At 40.4% G+C, this 15,258-nt stretch overlaps 1 protein-coding gene and 1 pseudogene across 3 annotated transcripts in view; one reads left to right on the top strand and one right to left on the bottom strand.

Annotated features, from left to right (window-relative positions):
• The window catches only part of EPHA4 (EPH receptor A4), a 144,350-nt gene that overhangs the window by 32,529 nt on the left and 96,563 nt on the right, over positions 1 to 15,258 (top strand). The gene's annotated exons all lie outside the window — the stretch shown is intronic.
• Positions 4,087 to 4,409, bottom strand: LOC103600741 (annotated as a pseudogene).

Below are 15,258 nucleotides of genomic sequence, written 5' to 3'. Positions count from 1 at the left end.
GGTCCTTGTTTCTTCTCTTTTGAACCCTCAGAGCCTAGAACTGAGCTTTGACACATAGTTGCCATTGAAATGAATGAATGAGTGAGTAGGTGCATGGATGAGTGAACGGCACAGTGGTTTATCTTCCCCACTGTCCCCCCATCCCTCTGCCTGCCCCCTTTCTGGCATTAATTTTAAATCATTTCTGTTGATATTGCACTTACCTGATGAGAAGTTAGGTTTTAGCTAAGCACCTTACTCTCAGTGTTTCTTTGTAGCACCAAAACTTGTTGAGATAGTGATTGTCAGTATCCTCTTTTCATAGATGAGGAAACTGAGGCCCAGAGAAGCTAAGCAGCTTGCTCAGACTCATGCAGTTGATAAATGGGGGGTCTGGATTCAACATGAGAAGTCTGGCTGCTGACCAAGCCTATGGCCTTAACCACAATTTTCTGCTTCCTTTCAGTGCATCTCTGTTGTTCTTATTTGATGCATATTCTCTCTTACATTAGGGAATTTCAGTCATCCTAAATTGGGGATATAATAATCCCCTTTTAGAGATAAGAGAATTGGCCAAATTATGTTCTATAGAGGGATATTCTAATTTTTGAATTAGTGTGGGTTTGGGGAAATATTTCCCGAGACTGTCAGGGGTCTACTGCAGAACATGTGAAGGAGAGTAATCTGCAGGGCAGCATTCGATGAAAAGGTAAGTAAGCACTAGAACACTTATTAAAAATTGTGTCTCATCTAAAGCCCAAGTTCTTGAAAGTCCTATAACCTTCTTGAAAGGAGGAGTGCATTAGAGTGGAAAGACTTGAGTTTCTAATCTCTGTCCTGAAAGTATCCAATTATTTGATCATGGTCAAGTTCCTTAACTTTCTCAAATCAGTTTCCTCAACTAAAAAATAGTTATCTGGAATAGGTCAGCTACTGGGTGACTCTAAGCTCTTAAGTGTCAAAATGTGTGATGTGATAATAAGTGCTCTTTCCCAGAGGTGGAAAGAACTATTTGTGTTGACTGGTGTTAGCTGAAAAGGTTTCCAAGGAGAAGAGAAACTTGATAAACTGAAGATAAATAAAGATGGTTAAAGAGGAATGATATCCCTTGAGTTCCAAGAAAGGGAGTTAGCTGCTCCCCCTGGGGTTGAAGAGACTAAGAAGGTACATTGGGTTGGATTTTGAAAGACTTTGAAGAGCAGGATAGGAGTTGGGTCTCTTTCTCCCGGTTCATTCATCAGATATTCCTTGATGTCCTGCTATCTTCCAGCCATTGAGAGCCACTGATAGTGGGAGATTCTTTCTGTACTAGAGTTAGGATGGTAGATATTTCCTTTGACCAAAGGAAATGTGCCATTGATATGAAGATTTGTAATGTTTACCAAAATCTTTGTTCTACCACTTTAGGCATGCAAAAAAAAGATAAGGAAAGCCTCAGAGTAAAGTTGACTTGAAGGTTATATTTAAAGGGTGATTGGCTTTATTTAAAGAGAAAATGACAAATCAGTTGTTTGAAGAGCAAAAAAAAAATAAAAGGACCCTTGATTTGGCATGATTGATGCTTTATTACCTTATAGGTGGCTGGTTCAGGGCAGTGAACAAGAGATGATGATATTTATTTAGAGTTGGAATTTGGAACTGTTCTGGAAAATCAACACGTGGTTGTTTTTTGTAGGTGTAAGAATGGCATGAGTTAAGTTAGTAGAAGGTTAGTGCTTTTGGGGCTTTTCTGTCTGATGATGAAACCCAGTGGCTTCAACAATGAGTTTGTACGTTAGAATCATTTGAGGTGTTTGTTACAAATGTACATTGTTGAGATCACGTCCCAAGAGTTCTAGTTTGGAGTCTGTGATCTGAATTTTTAACAAACTCCCAGTGGGTTCTGATTAACGTAGGCTGAGGAAGAGCATTTGGAAGCCTACACTACGAACACTGGATGACATAGAACTGAAAGTTATTTGCGGGGCCCCTCACCAAGTACGAGGTCCAAGGGAGTTAATAGTGCCACTTGTTTCTTTTTAACCTGATAGAAATAGAAAAGTCTGGATCCAATAGCAGTGGAGAAAGTGCAGGGACTGCACTCCAAACATCTGAGGAGGGCAATCCCAGTCAGGTAGAAATTAGCCAGTACCACATATGTCTAGATTGGGTGCTGTGAATACTATTTCTTCTGGTCAATAAAAATTAAATCATATAGATGCTCAAATGAAGAGCAATTCTGTCTACTGGAAAGGTGTGAGGGGTTTTTTTTTTTTTTTTTTTTTGGCCTTTTTTCTATGAAAACTGTTTCTTGGGGCGGAAAAGTAATTGGAAGTACAACTACACAGAAGTGAAAGGCTGCTCAATCTGATCGTAGGCATAAAATTAAATGATCAGCTAAATGTGGCAGCTCCAGTAGAACAAAGAAAAATCAATGAAAAAGTTATTGACTATTGAGACTTTTAGACAGAGCTAAGAAATTAACATTGGGTTCCAGGGATACTTGCAGCATGGAGGTTGTTTGTTCTCTTTCTTCTAGAAGGTAGGGAAATTCACACACCCCCAACCACTGCAGCCAGACCAGTGAAAAAGCCGATTTAGGATGGTATAAGGAATTCCTTCCTAGGAGCTTGTGTTAGAACTTGCGGCACTTGCAGAGAGAGTCTCAGAATCTTCTGGCCTTGGCATAGCATTCCAGGTAAAAGGAAAACTTGTTTAGAGCAGGGCTGGATGAGGATTCGCCAAGACAGACTAACGGAAATAGAATCAGCAACAGAACTAGGAGCGGGCAGAGAAATTTTCCAGAACCACTTGTGGGCCACTGGAACACCAGCAATTTATTGATTACAGTATGTTTTTGCACAAATTCATTCTTTAGTCAACAGGATGCAGTTTATTCTGCTTGTGGGTCATTCTCCAATAATCCTTTTAGGTATTCTTATAAAGACATCAGTTAAAATGATCCTTGCTGGTAGCATTCAAGGGTAATAGGTGGACTGATTTTTGCAATTGAATCTCTGCTTACCCAGACTGGACAGACTGCATAGGACTTACCAGTAGAGAACAGTGCCCTCACTAAGGCTGTTCTTTATATATACACTATTTACTTAGGTGTGAAACACATGGGGAGCCACAGAGATTTGGAAAATGTGGTCTCACAAGGGCCTTTTGCCCTGGACACTTCCGGTGTGGTTTTGCTGGCTCTTAAAATATACCCCCCGAGTTGGCAAAGAATCTGCTTGTCAGTATTATCTGGAAGATGGGAGTGTAGTAGCTCTGTAGAAGGTTGTTCTAATTATCACAAGGGAGGGATTATCTCTCCAGGCTTTACAATCTGCGTCTTACCCTCACAGGTAATTTTTTTTTTTTTTTTTTTTGACAGGATAGACACAAAACTAAAAGTCAGGATGAATTTGACATCAGATTGATTTCCTTGGAAGAGGCACAGCCCCTCGTTATATATATATTTTCATTATTATATAATTATGATTATATATTTTTTGAAACTTTATATAAACTGGAACTCATTCAGTGTGCTGTAATCTGTGTCTGCAAGCTGTGTAGACTTTAGGAGTCATAGGTGGGTGTAGACCAGGGTTTCAACATTTTTCTTATAGGGACACACCTTTGAACTTCTGCTTTGAACACAGCAGCTTCCTGCTCCCTCGGAGTCATCCACCACCTCGGTCAAGTGCACAGCTGCATCCTTTATTGATACACAAGGAGGTGGGTGGAGTGGTTACTACCACTCTCCACTTCCTCATTCAAATATTCGCAGAGGACCATAAACAGAAATAGAGAAACCAACTCAAAAGGAGGCAGGCCATGCTTATGATGAGTTGTAACGTTTTTTTTTTTTTAAATGAGCTGTAACATATTTTGAACAACAACAAAAAAATGCAAGTGTCTGGAGATGTGAAGCTGCCTGATGGTAGGATAAACACTGGATTTATTATAGTGCGTGTGCATTGTTAAATGTAACTTTCCCATAGATTATATGCCAAGGCCATTGGTGTGGCTCAAGTGAAATGTACTAGGCAATTTTTTTGTTTTTGTTTTTTATTTGCCTTTCTCTTTTAATCTTCTCCCTTCTGCAACTCTCAAAAAATTACCCAGAAAACCCAGTAATTAAATACAGGGAGCCAAGGCAAGCCAGTCCAAGAGTAGCAGTCTCCTACCTATAGGGGCCACAGTCTGGGTGCTTGGCTTGCTACTCAGAGCCTGGCAGAATAAGGTAGTTCCAGAGGCTGGCAGTAACCTGGCCCAGAGGGGCTTTTTGTAGTGGGCCCCTGAGAGGGCCAGCTGTGTGGAAGTGGTGTTTGTTGGCCTTGTCAGAGAGCTCTTTCCAGTAGGCATCTGGGAGTTTCATGTGCCCCTTAGGAGTCCAAGCCCAAGGCCCCAGCTCCAGATAAGGCACTCAGATGTGGGAAAGCAGCCCCTGGCCCGGCCATAGCTGTGGATCTTTAACAGGCAATTTTGATGCGGCTGCTTTGACTTTGACTCTGGTCATCTCAAAGCTCATAGTGTGCCTCCAAGATGTTGGTTCCTTGAGCAGGAACTAGAAGGGAATAGTCTGCCCTACTGATGACTAGAAATTTGGTTAATTCATGTGCCTGCTTAGCAGGTTCTAGTGTCCAGCAGTCAGGTAGACTGTGAAATCTCAACTGATCAGGGTTTTCTCATTTTTCAATAGGATGCATTGAAATGTCTCTATGACAATTGACCAGTGTTTGAAATTCCCCCTTGCAAACACCCTCATGTGTTTGGTTCATCTTGGTGGGTCCCCTTCTGGAAAAGCATTGGCTGCTCCCTTGGTAAAGGAAAGGGGTTGGTTATGTAGCTTAAGGTGCTTGCTCCTGACACCTTCTCACTGGGAAATTCAGCGCAATGTATCTCCTCATTTAAGACTCTCTGCTTCTCTGAGAGAGAAATCAAGCCACGGCCTTTGCACAGACAAAATTCTGTTTCAGTTCGAATAGCTGAAATGCAAAAAATAAAAATAAGATACATATCTAGATAAAGTGTTTATCTATATCTAGAAACATAGAAATTATTTAGACCAGATAGAGATGTGATACAGATAAGTGGATGTACTGTTACCCTCTTTATATTGGCTTTGTTCTTTAAAAAAGCAAAAATGCTTTTTATACACATCAGTGAAGAAAAGGATACTATCCACAATCAGCCATGAGTGGGAAGGCAAGTGTGCTTATTTGTATAGGAAGTAGATTTTCATATTTTCTCCTTCTATCATGGTTCAATCTTTATTTAGGATATCTTTTGTTGTTCTACTTCATTTGTGATTACCATGAAAATCCCACATAAGGACTGCCAGGAATTTTGTAAAAATTATAAAATGCAAAATTCCTTGGAAGAGGATTTTGAGTCCCAGGCATGCTGCTTCTTTAAGCTCAAAAAATGCACATGGCTTTTGCAAGCAGAAACAGGTCTAATGCTTTGAAGAATGTAAGAAATGATCAGTATTTCAGAGGCACTGAAGTGGTTAATGTATTAATCTGTATTAGACTAATAAACCCAGCAGTGTAAACATTTTCTAAGTAGATTTTGATGTTCTCAGCTTACTTTAGAGAGAAAACTTAATACTACATTTCTAACTTTGCAGTGTCAATACTAAGCATGGGTCAGACTTTTCTAGTAATAACTCTTGTCCTTTCCTTTCTTGAGTAGTCTTAGAACACGTTTGCTGCAGTTGAAGCGGTTGTGCTCTAACTCACTCGTTTCTTGACTGTAGCTGGGTATACTTGATTGATCATGTTACTCTACATCAGTCATTATAAGTCAATTCCCAGGTTTTTGAGGTGTCTACTGTGTCTCCAGCCACTTGCAGGTGGTATTGGAAGGACTTTTGTACTTGGAGGGAGCAGGGATGCTTGAAGAATCACCTTTACCCGCAACACAATTGAGTAGTTGAATCGGGGCTGAGTGTCAGTGTAGGATTTGCTGCCTTTTTTTTGGTCTACTGTGTCTCCAGCCACTTGCAGGTGGTATTGGAAGGACTTTTGTACTTGGAGGGAGCAGGGATGCTTGAAGAATCACCTTTACCCACAACACAATTGAGTAGTTGAATCGGGGCTGAGTGTCAGTGTAGGATTTGCTGCCTTTTTTTTTTTGACTACAAAAAGCACTGACTTCCTGAAGACCACAGTGTCCTGCTGTAATTCTTCCCTTCCTTGGCTGGGACAGGACTACCAATATGCCCCATGAAGCTAGAGAACACAGTTCTCTCTGTCCCTATTCCCACACCATACACAGCCCTCAGGTTGAAGAATTCCTAGCCTAGCAGCTTTTCCTGGTGGTTGTTCTGCTCCCGAGAAGGGCGCCTACCTGCGCCCTCCAACAGGATTGTGCTCTTTGGCAAAGTTACCTCCAGCCTCATGTCCAACCCAGGTAGTCACCCATCCCTAAGTCCTTCAGCCACCGTGGTTACCTGCTGCTGGTTTGTTCCATTCTAGAATTTGCTTCCTGCTGCGCTCAAATGTTTCATGTTAGAGAATGTTAAGTGCCATCTCCTCTCTAATGGATAATACTGAACACGACTGCAGATGAAAGTGACAGTGCGATCCCATCCTTTCTCATCCTGGTCTGAGGCGTGAGTCAGTCTCCTCGCCTTAGTGTTTACACAGATCCTTAATAACAAATAACAGCTGATGGCAACTTGCTGAGACATGCACAATAAGGAAACAAATTACGTTGTAAAAAATTTGGGCTTTGTCCCAGTTTTTTTAAGAGGAGAAAAAAAAAAAAAAGGCAGGGAGGGAGAACCCTGTTGTAATAGCCAGTTTGTGCAACAGCGTTCCTGTTTTCAAACCTAATGAGGTCCAATCCTCACACGTATTGTAATTTATTACCTGCCCCTACTGGACTGTTTGCTTTTGGTGTTTATTGTTTTGATATTCGGTTAACATAACATTTGAAATAATTTTGCTTTCTGAATCTGTTTTTCTCTCTTTTCATGAACAGTTTTGTGGTAGGTCAGACTTCCTCACATGAAAACAGCACACACATGAAAACACCTTTTCTGTTACCAGTGTTCTCTCTTCAAGTCGAGGAAAATATACTCATGGGTTTCCTCCTATGTAGGGGAAAACGGTTGTTTGGTTACTCTTTAAATGCTCCGTGGTGTGGCGCCTAGAAACCTTCACAGCCTTGAAGGCTGGTGTTTGCTGCATCAGGATTGTCACCAAGGGTGAGAGTTTAAAAAGAGATTATGCCCTGCAGCACTGTCTTAAATCTTGTTTTTAAGTCTTGGCTAAAAGATAATGTGTGATGACCTCTCTGATGATTTGGAGTCACAGATTTGATACAGGGGGATCTCAAAGCATCCAAATAACTAGCTCTGTCTGTGGCATAATCAGTTCACTCTCTGCCCAGATCCAAAACATTTTTAAACATGTCATAGAGGATAGGCATTCTCTGTTGGTACAAGTCAGCATGTTTAGGTGTGGAAAGGGTTGGCAGCCCTTAGGGAGGGGTGGCCGCTTCCCAGAAGTCACAGTTCCTGGTGGAGAGAGGAAGCCGTCTGTGGAGTTTCCCTCCTGTGCTTTGTGATGGTGGCCGCCACCTCCACCCGTCCCTCTCCACAGCCCTCCTCAGGACGGGGCAGAACCAGACTCCTGCTGCGCAGTCCCTTTCCTCCCTAAGAGACTTGGGGTTTTTCAGTACTTTCATTGCTTAACATTTTTTTTTTTCCTGATGTCCAACAGTATAATATGTGTTTATTATAGACAATTTAGCAAATAGAACATTTGAGTAAAGGAAATCACTCAAAATCCTATTACTCATGGAGAGCCACTGTTACTATATTGTGTCTATTCTCAAAGTATTTTATTTTTCTTTTATCTATTTATTTATTGGCATATGTGTACATTTTTTTATGACCCAGGCTTTGGATTGATTTGAGACTACAAATGCTAATTTGGTTCTTTATCTGGTTGCATCAGAGAGCTTATTGAACAGAGGCTAAGAACATGACTTTAGTTGTGTGAGCATTTGAAAAATATTTAAAATCTGGCATGTAGCATATTTGGTGATGGCACAGGAGAGCATAGGACCCAGAAGGCTGGGAAGAAAAGAGTGGCTGGGGAGATGGTCACTGGAAGGACAGAAAATGGTGGGATGAGAGTGGCATTGGATTTAGAATCAGAAGATCCAGCTCTTCCTTCTGCTGGTTGGGTTATTTCCCTGAAACTCTGTTTCCTAATCTGGGAAGCAGGAGAACTCCACCTTTACTGGGTTGCATTGATGATTCAGTTCTTTAAATGAGGTACTGTTTAGTAAAATGTTTTGCAAACAAGCATTGCAAGAATCAGATAATCATATTATAATGAAAAAGGTGTTTAGACTTGGCCAAGGTGATTCAAAGAGAAAAAGGATAAAGAAAGCAAATGGTAGCTGGAGTTGTACGTGGGTGAGCAGAGAAAAAGTTTAATTGGATGTTTGAATTTTTTTGGCTGGGGGAGTTAATGCATCTACTGGTTAATGTATACTTTTGGTTAAGGTGGTTATCCAGCCTGGAAATAGGATTATTTGTATAGGAGATTTTATAGTAGGGAGGCAGCTTAGCGAGGCAGCTATTTGCTATTTTGTGCTGGTCACTCTTTCTCCTTTAGTCTGTGTATTTTTAACTCAATGACTACATTTTCCTGTAAAGCTAATATGTTTGCTCTCTCACCTAAGAGACTCTTATCGGACTTTTACTATGGATTACAGGAATCTTGCTGCGTTTACACAGGAGAGAACAGGACAGGCACAGCTCTGTGTTTTAAACAACAGATAACATTTGTCTGTTGGGTTGTGTGTGCAGAGAAGGGAGGGGAGGGGGAATGGGGAGTAGCTGGGTAGGGGTGGGGCCTGGGAAAGATGTATAAACACCTTTAATATGTGAAAGAATTTCTTTGTCTCTGCTCATGAGCCTCAGAAATTGGGGAAATATTCAAAGGAGGGGTTTGCAGCCAGCATTGTGAGCTCTGCAGTCAGGCTGCCCCAGTCTTAACCCTGCCCCACCAATCATTTAACTATGTGACAGGTAAGTTACTTCATCTTTTGTGCTCAGTTTCCTCTTCTGCAAAATGGTAATAATAATAATATCTACCTCTGAAGGCCATGATGAGATGAATAGGTAAGCTATTGATATTTTTAGGACTGATGCATGACAACTTTGTGTTGAATCCTGATGAAGGATTGGAGAAGGTGGCCCTAAGAAGGCATGGAGGCTCCCTTCCCCCAGGGTCTACAATGCTGAACGCTCCTGTGTGTCAAGCAGACCCAGGTAGACTCCCATGTTGGGGTGGGGGCCACCCTACCCAGCTGTAAATGGCTAGGTGGGAAGGAGAGTGGACTCTCAGTGGGCTTCACCTCAGACTGTGAAGCCTCCTTCCTGTGCGCCTGAATAGTTGTCCTCAATCTAGAGATGGCAAGATGTCCCAGGGGTCTTTGAGGAGTTATGTCTGTTCATTTTAGCTACCTCTTCCCAGTCATAGTTTTACATTTCTCCTTCTCTGTTCCCTTCCTCTCAACGTCTTCTGGTGAGAGACTGGGCAGGTGGGCATGTGTGCATGGCCATTAATCAGAGGCGCTCTCCATTCTGAGAAGGGCCTCAGGAGTAGAACGACTTTATTAATAAGAATCCTCTGAATCGAGAGAAGATGGGGGCATATGGAATTCATCCAATTTCCCTCACATTCCAGTTTATTGTCTTATGTTGTTCTAAAGACAAACTAGCAGACTCAGACCTTTATATCTCTCATTTTAAACCTGTGTGTGCACAGGTGTGCGTGTGTGAATTTTTCCACTCTAGACCCTAGTATTCCCTGAGCACTTAGGGGAAAGGCAGAGTTTTTGGAGGCACGCATGATGCCTGTGGTTCTGGAATTACATTGCCTTGGTTCACATCCTGACTCCGCCACTTATGAGCTGTGTGTACTCAAGCAATTGCTTAACTCTGCATGCCTCAGTTTTCTTAGTTTAAAATGGGGATAATGTGGTTTTTTTATTCACAAAGTTGTCTGAAGTATTTAGTAAGGTTATGTCTGTAAAATGCTGAGCCATACTTATTCAATACATTTTAGTTATAATTATTTTGGGAATGTGATAAACTTCAGTTTAACTCCTGCTTTGGCCATTTAACTAGTTGGAAACTTTTCCCTCTTTTCTTGCAGTTTTTTTTTTTTTTTTCCCAGAAAATCTCAATTTCAGGAAGAAACACTTCTATACATAGGGTATAGACTCCAAATTTGTGTTTCCTGGACAGGACCTCAGGGCACGCAGTAGGACCACAGGGCACGCAGTAGGACCACAGGGCACGCAGTAGTGGTATATATTGAGAACTATGCCAAGTACATCGTGGGCAATTTCTCATTATTTCTCATATAATATCAATCTAATTTCACCGAGGAAGCCGCAGCTGAGAGTTAAATGTCACATCACACTTCTCTCAGGTGACAGCACCATCATTCCATTCCAGTCTGTCTGACTGCCCAGTCTGCATCTGACCACTGGGCAATTCTGCCTCCACTGATAAAACATGGGAAAGGCAAGACTGTGAGAGTCCCAACTGCTGGAACTAATGGAGCTAAATAAAGGATGTACCCCGCCCTCACCTCCCTTATCTTGTTTAACTAAAAGGTAACTTACAGAGCATATGATGACTTGCTTTCCTCCACAGCTCTAATATCCAGACCACAAGTCAGAAAATTAACCTTTTAACTTATATATATACATTGTACATTGAGCCTAGTGCCACTTTTCATCCCCCTAAACGAGAAGTTCCGTGCAGCATAATAGATGTCCTCTCTGCATATACATTGCAGGGGACAGATTACTTGCAGCTGCTTTGCCCTGAGGCTATTGTGAATGCTGCAGTACTTGACAGATTGGTCTAGTTTACATCATCAATTTTTATCACATTCTTTATGAAATGGAAATTTCTATCATGGGCATGTAATTTGGTGATCATTGAAAATAGTAAGCTCTTTCAGAGGCTATAAAATTACGTATTTATAGCTTTATAAAATTTGCCTTTTTTTCCCCTCTCCCGGTATTCATTCCAGGTAAATGAGACAATAGGTAGGATATTTTTTGAGAACTTAAGAGTTCAAAAATTGTGATCTTACTCAGAAAACCTAGTTTTCAATCTCTAAATTGGGTAACACCTTAAATATAAGCATGTACCTTTTCATTCGTGGGCAGTAGCCATAAAAATGAAGTCAAGTCAAATTAAGGTTTTGGATGCTAATAAACATCAGTTGTGTGACAACTGGTCCAGGCTGCATCTAGCAATCTGAACTGACGCTTGATATGTTGTAAGTATTGAGAAGTCCAAGTACGAGTTTCTTATATGTTGTGTCTTCCTGGCTTGAGTAAAGCCATTTGGATATATTTCAACTTTATGTAGATGGTAGAGCATTTGGTAAATTGTGAAAGGTTACTAAGTACAATATTCCTTGTTTTTGCTAGTTTGCCTTCTCATTTGACATAGGCTTCATTAGGAAATTGCAACTGTGCTTCCTGGGTAACATTCATCCTCATGAAGACTGGTCATAAGTCTAACTTGGTGGTTTGTAAACCTTTTAACTTATATATATACATTGTACCTATATATATACATTGAGCCTAGTGCCACTTTTCATCCCCCTAAATGAGAAGTTCCGTGCAGCATAATGGATGTCCTCTCTGCATATACATTGCAGGGGACAAATTACTTGCAGCTGCTTTGCCCTGAGGCTATTGTGAATGCTGCAGTACTTGACAGATTGGTCTAGTTTACATCATCAATTTTTATCACATTCTTTATGAAATGGAAATTTCTATCATGGGCATGTAATTTGGTGATCATTGAAAATAGTAAGCTCTTTCAGAGGCTATAAAATTACGTATTTATAGCTTTATAAAATTTGCCTTTTTTTCCCCTCTCCCGGTATTCATTCCAGGTAAATGAGACAATAGGTAGGATATTTTTTGAGAACTTAAGAGTTCAAAAATTGTGATCTTACTCAGAAAACCTAGTTTTCAATCTCTAAATTGGGTAACACCTTAAATATAAGCATGTACCTTTTCATTCGTGGGCAGTAGCCATAAAAATGCAGTCAAGTCAAATTAAGGTTTTGGATGCTAATAAACATCAGTTGTGTGACAACTGGTCCAGGCTGCATCTAGCAATCTGAACTGACGCTTGATATGTTGTAAGTATTGAGAAGTCCAAGTACGAGTTTCTTATATGTTGTGTCTTCCTGGCTTGAGTAAAGCCATTTGGATATATTTCAACTTTATGTAGATGGTAGAGCATTTGGTAAATTGTGAAAGGTTACTAAGTACAATATTCCTTGTTTTTGCTAGTTTGCCTTCTCATTTGACATAGGCTTCATTAGGAAATTGCAACTGTGCTTCCTGGGTAACATTCATCCTCATGAAGACTGGTCATAAGTCTAACTTGGTGGTTTGTAATGACTTATAACAAAATTTAACATGGACTAACCATTGCCTGCATGTTCATTTCAGCAAAAAGACCTGAAAACAAACACTGGTCATTATAAGATACATTTAATTTACAACTTGCTTTATTGACTGTAGGTAGGTGAGTATGCTTTTGCAAGTTTTGCCTTTCTGATTTTCTTTTATCTAGAAGCCTGGCGTTAAAGTGTACTCAGGTAGTAGCTGATGGGTTTAATACTGATCTACTGTAGAGTACTGGTGCAAAGAAGTGGAGTTACCATCTAGAGAGGAGGCAGCACATAGAAGTTGCTGGAAACCTTCATTCAGGTGCCCTTCTTTCCACGTCTGACCACTCCACCACTTAATAAACATTTAATTGCCCTCTGCAAGTCAAGCATTATTTGGGTGCCTCAATTTTTCAGTTTTCTCAATTAGAATATATCTTCTTATTCTTTTTTCTCTCCTTCAGAACTTCCACTCCCTTCTCTCTCCATCAGTTTTAACAAAAGGGGTTTTGCTTTATCCTTAGCACCTAGAACAGTGTCTGACACATACTTAAATGCCAAAAAAATTTGTTGAATAAATAAATTAGTTAATCAATTGATCATAGCCCCTACATCTTAGGGTTGTTGGGTGGATCAAATGACTTGATGAGAGTGCACATGGAGAGCCCCAGTAACTTGCTGTTCTTATTTCCTGNTATCTTCTTATTCTTTTTTCTCTCCTTCAGAACTTCCACTCCCTTCTCTCTCCATCAGTTTTAACAAAAGGGGTTTTGCTTTATCCTTAGCACCTAGAACAGTGTCTGACACATACTTAAGTGCCAAAAAAATTTGTTGAATAAATAAATTAGTTAATCAATTGATCATAGCCCCTACATCTTAGGGTTGTTGGGTGGATCAAATGACTTGATGAGAGTACACATGGAGAGCCCCAGTAACTTGCTGTTCTTATTTCCTGAGCTATTGCCAGTGGGAGGGGAGAGGGGTAGGATGCATAATTGGTGGTACTAGAATTTTCAAAGTATGCATGGTAATAGACTGTTTTTAAAAAAATTAAAAATTAGGGTTGCATTTTTATTGTCACCTTTGATTTATGGCCAGGGGTATTAGCTTTTGAATTAAAGTATTAAGAACATAATTAATCTCAAAAGGTAAAAACTTGGGAAAATAGAACATAAGCAAATGAAGTGTGGAAAACCCTGCTACAGCCGTGTTTGGGGTGAAAGTGGGGTTTTACTGGGTATGCCAGTTTGGTTTCAAAGGACCCAGTTTCACCCAATGTTCAAGTTTCTGTAATAATGAGCTGCCTTGTGAGAGAAATCTATTACCTTGTATCATTTCTAGGTTGGTCATTGCATAGGTATTTTTTTTTTTTTTGTCCTTTTTGAGACCGGCCACACCACGCTCAGCCAGTGAGCATAGGTAGTTTTTTAACTACCTATGCAATTTAACTTTTTGATTCATTTTACTTTATCAACTGGACAAATCTGACACCTTAGCTTCCATCCATGTCAGTCCCCTGGTATTGCTGTCAAAGATTACAAGCATCTTTGACACTGACAGTCCNAGTGAGCACTGTGAGCGCACTGGTCATCCCTATATAGGATCCAAACCCGCGGCGGGAGCGCAGAACCACTCCCAGCACCACACTCTCCCGAGTGCGCCACGGGCTCGGCCCTTGCATAGGTATTTTTTAACTACCTATGCAATTTAACTTTTTGATTCATTTTACTTTATCAACTGGACAAATCTGACACCTTAGCTTCCGTCCATGTCAGTCCCCTGGTATTGCTGTCAAAGATTACAAGCATCTTTGACACTGACAGTCCAAAAGTCTCTTCCTGGGCCTCATCCTCCTTGACGCCCTCCTCGACAGTTTGAAATTCAGATCTCCATCAGCAGTAAACATAGCATTTGACTTGTGGCCCAGGGCCTTGAGATTCTCATCTGTACAATGGGCACAATTGGCAACATCTATATAAAGAGAAAATGGTGAGAATTAAATGAGGACACATACTTAAAGTGCCTGTCCTAGTCCCTGCTGGTGCTCTGTAAATGCTAGTTCCCTTCTTACTCTGTGTAATTGTCTGTTGTGCATTTTTAATTTCTTTTTCTACAATCGCCTCTGAAAAATGTATTTGCAAGGTTCTTTCCTGAACTTCATCTTGAATCTACAGCTCATCCACTCCTGTGACTCTCTTGCTTTTTGCGGATGTTTCCCCAATTTCTACTTCTGGTAGTGCTGACCATCAAACCTGTGTTTCCAATTGCTTGCTGGACATCTCCCTTCCTTCCGAAGCCTACTCCTCTTCCTCTATTCCCTATGGTGGTTATAGTATCTCTACTGTCTCTGGCATTTGGTCTAGAAACCTTAATGCCAGTTTCAATTCCACTTTTTTTTTTTTTTAATATCCTGTAACATCTAAACAGAAGTGAGGTTGCATTTGTCTTGGACAGAGCTATCGTTCTTTCCTTACTGAAGGGCAGATTTGGAGTGAAGTTGGCTATAAAAGTCAGGCCAAGCAATAGCTACTTTATTGACACTCACAACAGTATGTAGTAGAGTCTGAGGGGTTGACAGTAAGGAAGAAATTATTACAAGATGTCTCTGGGTTAACACTATATGGACCAAACCTTGCTGTGCATGAAATAATTAGAATTCCTTAATCTCTTTTTTTTTTCAAATAGTCGCTTTAAACAATATATATGTATATATATTTAAAAGCATCAAAGGGGGTGGGATGTAATAAAACATGACCCATAGGAAATTTTAAATGGATGCAGGTGTTACTATGGTTAATAAAATGCAAGTATATTTTAAAGAATTATTGAATGTGTAGTAGCCTTT

Source organism: Galeopterus variegatus, unplaced genomic scaffold (genome assembly GCF_000696425.1).
Source record: "Galeopterus variegatus unplaced genomic scaffold, G_variegatus-3.0.2 Scaffold3440, whole genome shotgun sequence".
NCBI classification, from domain to species: domain Eukaryota; kingdom Metazoa; phylum Chordata; class Mammalia; order Dermoptera; family Cynocephalidae; genus Galeopterus; species Galeopterus variegatus.
This window is presented reverse-complemented; position numbering and strand designations above follow the sequence as displayed.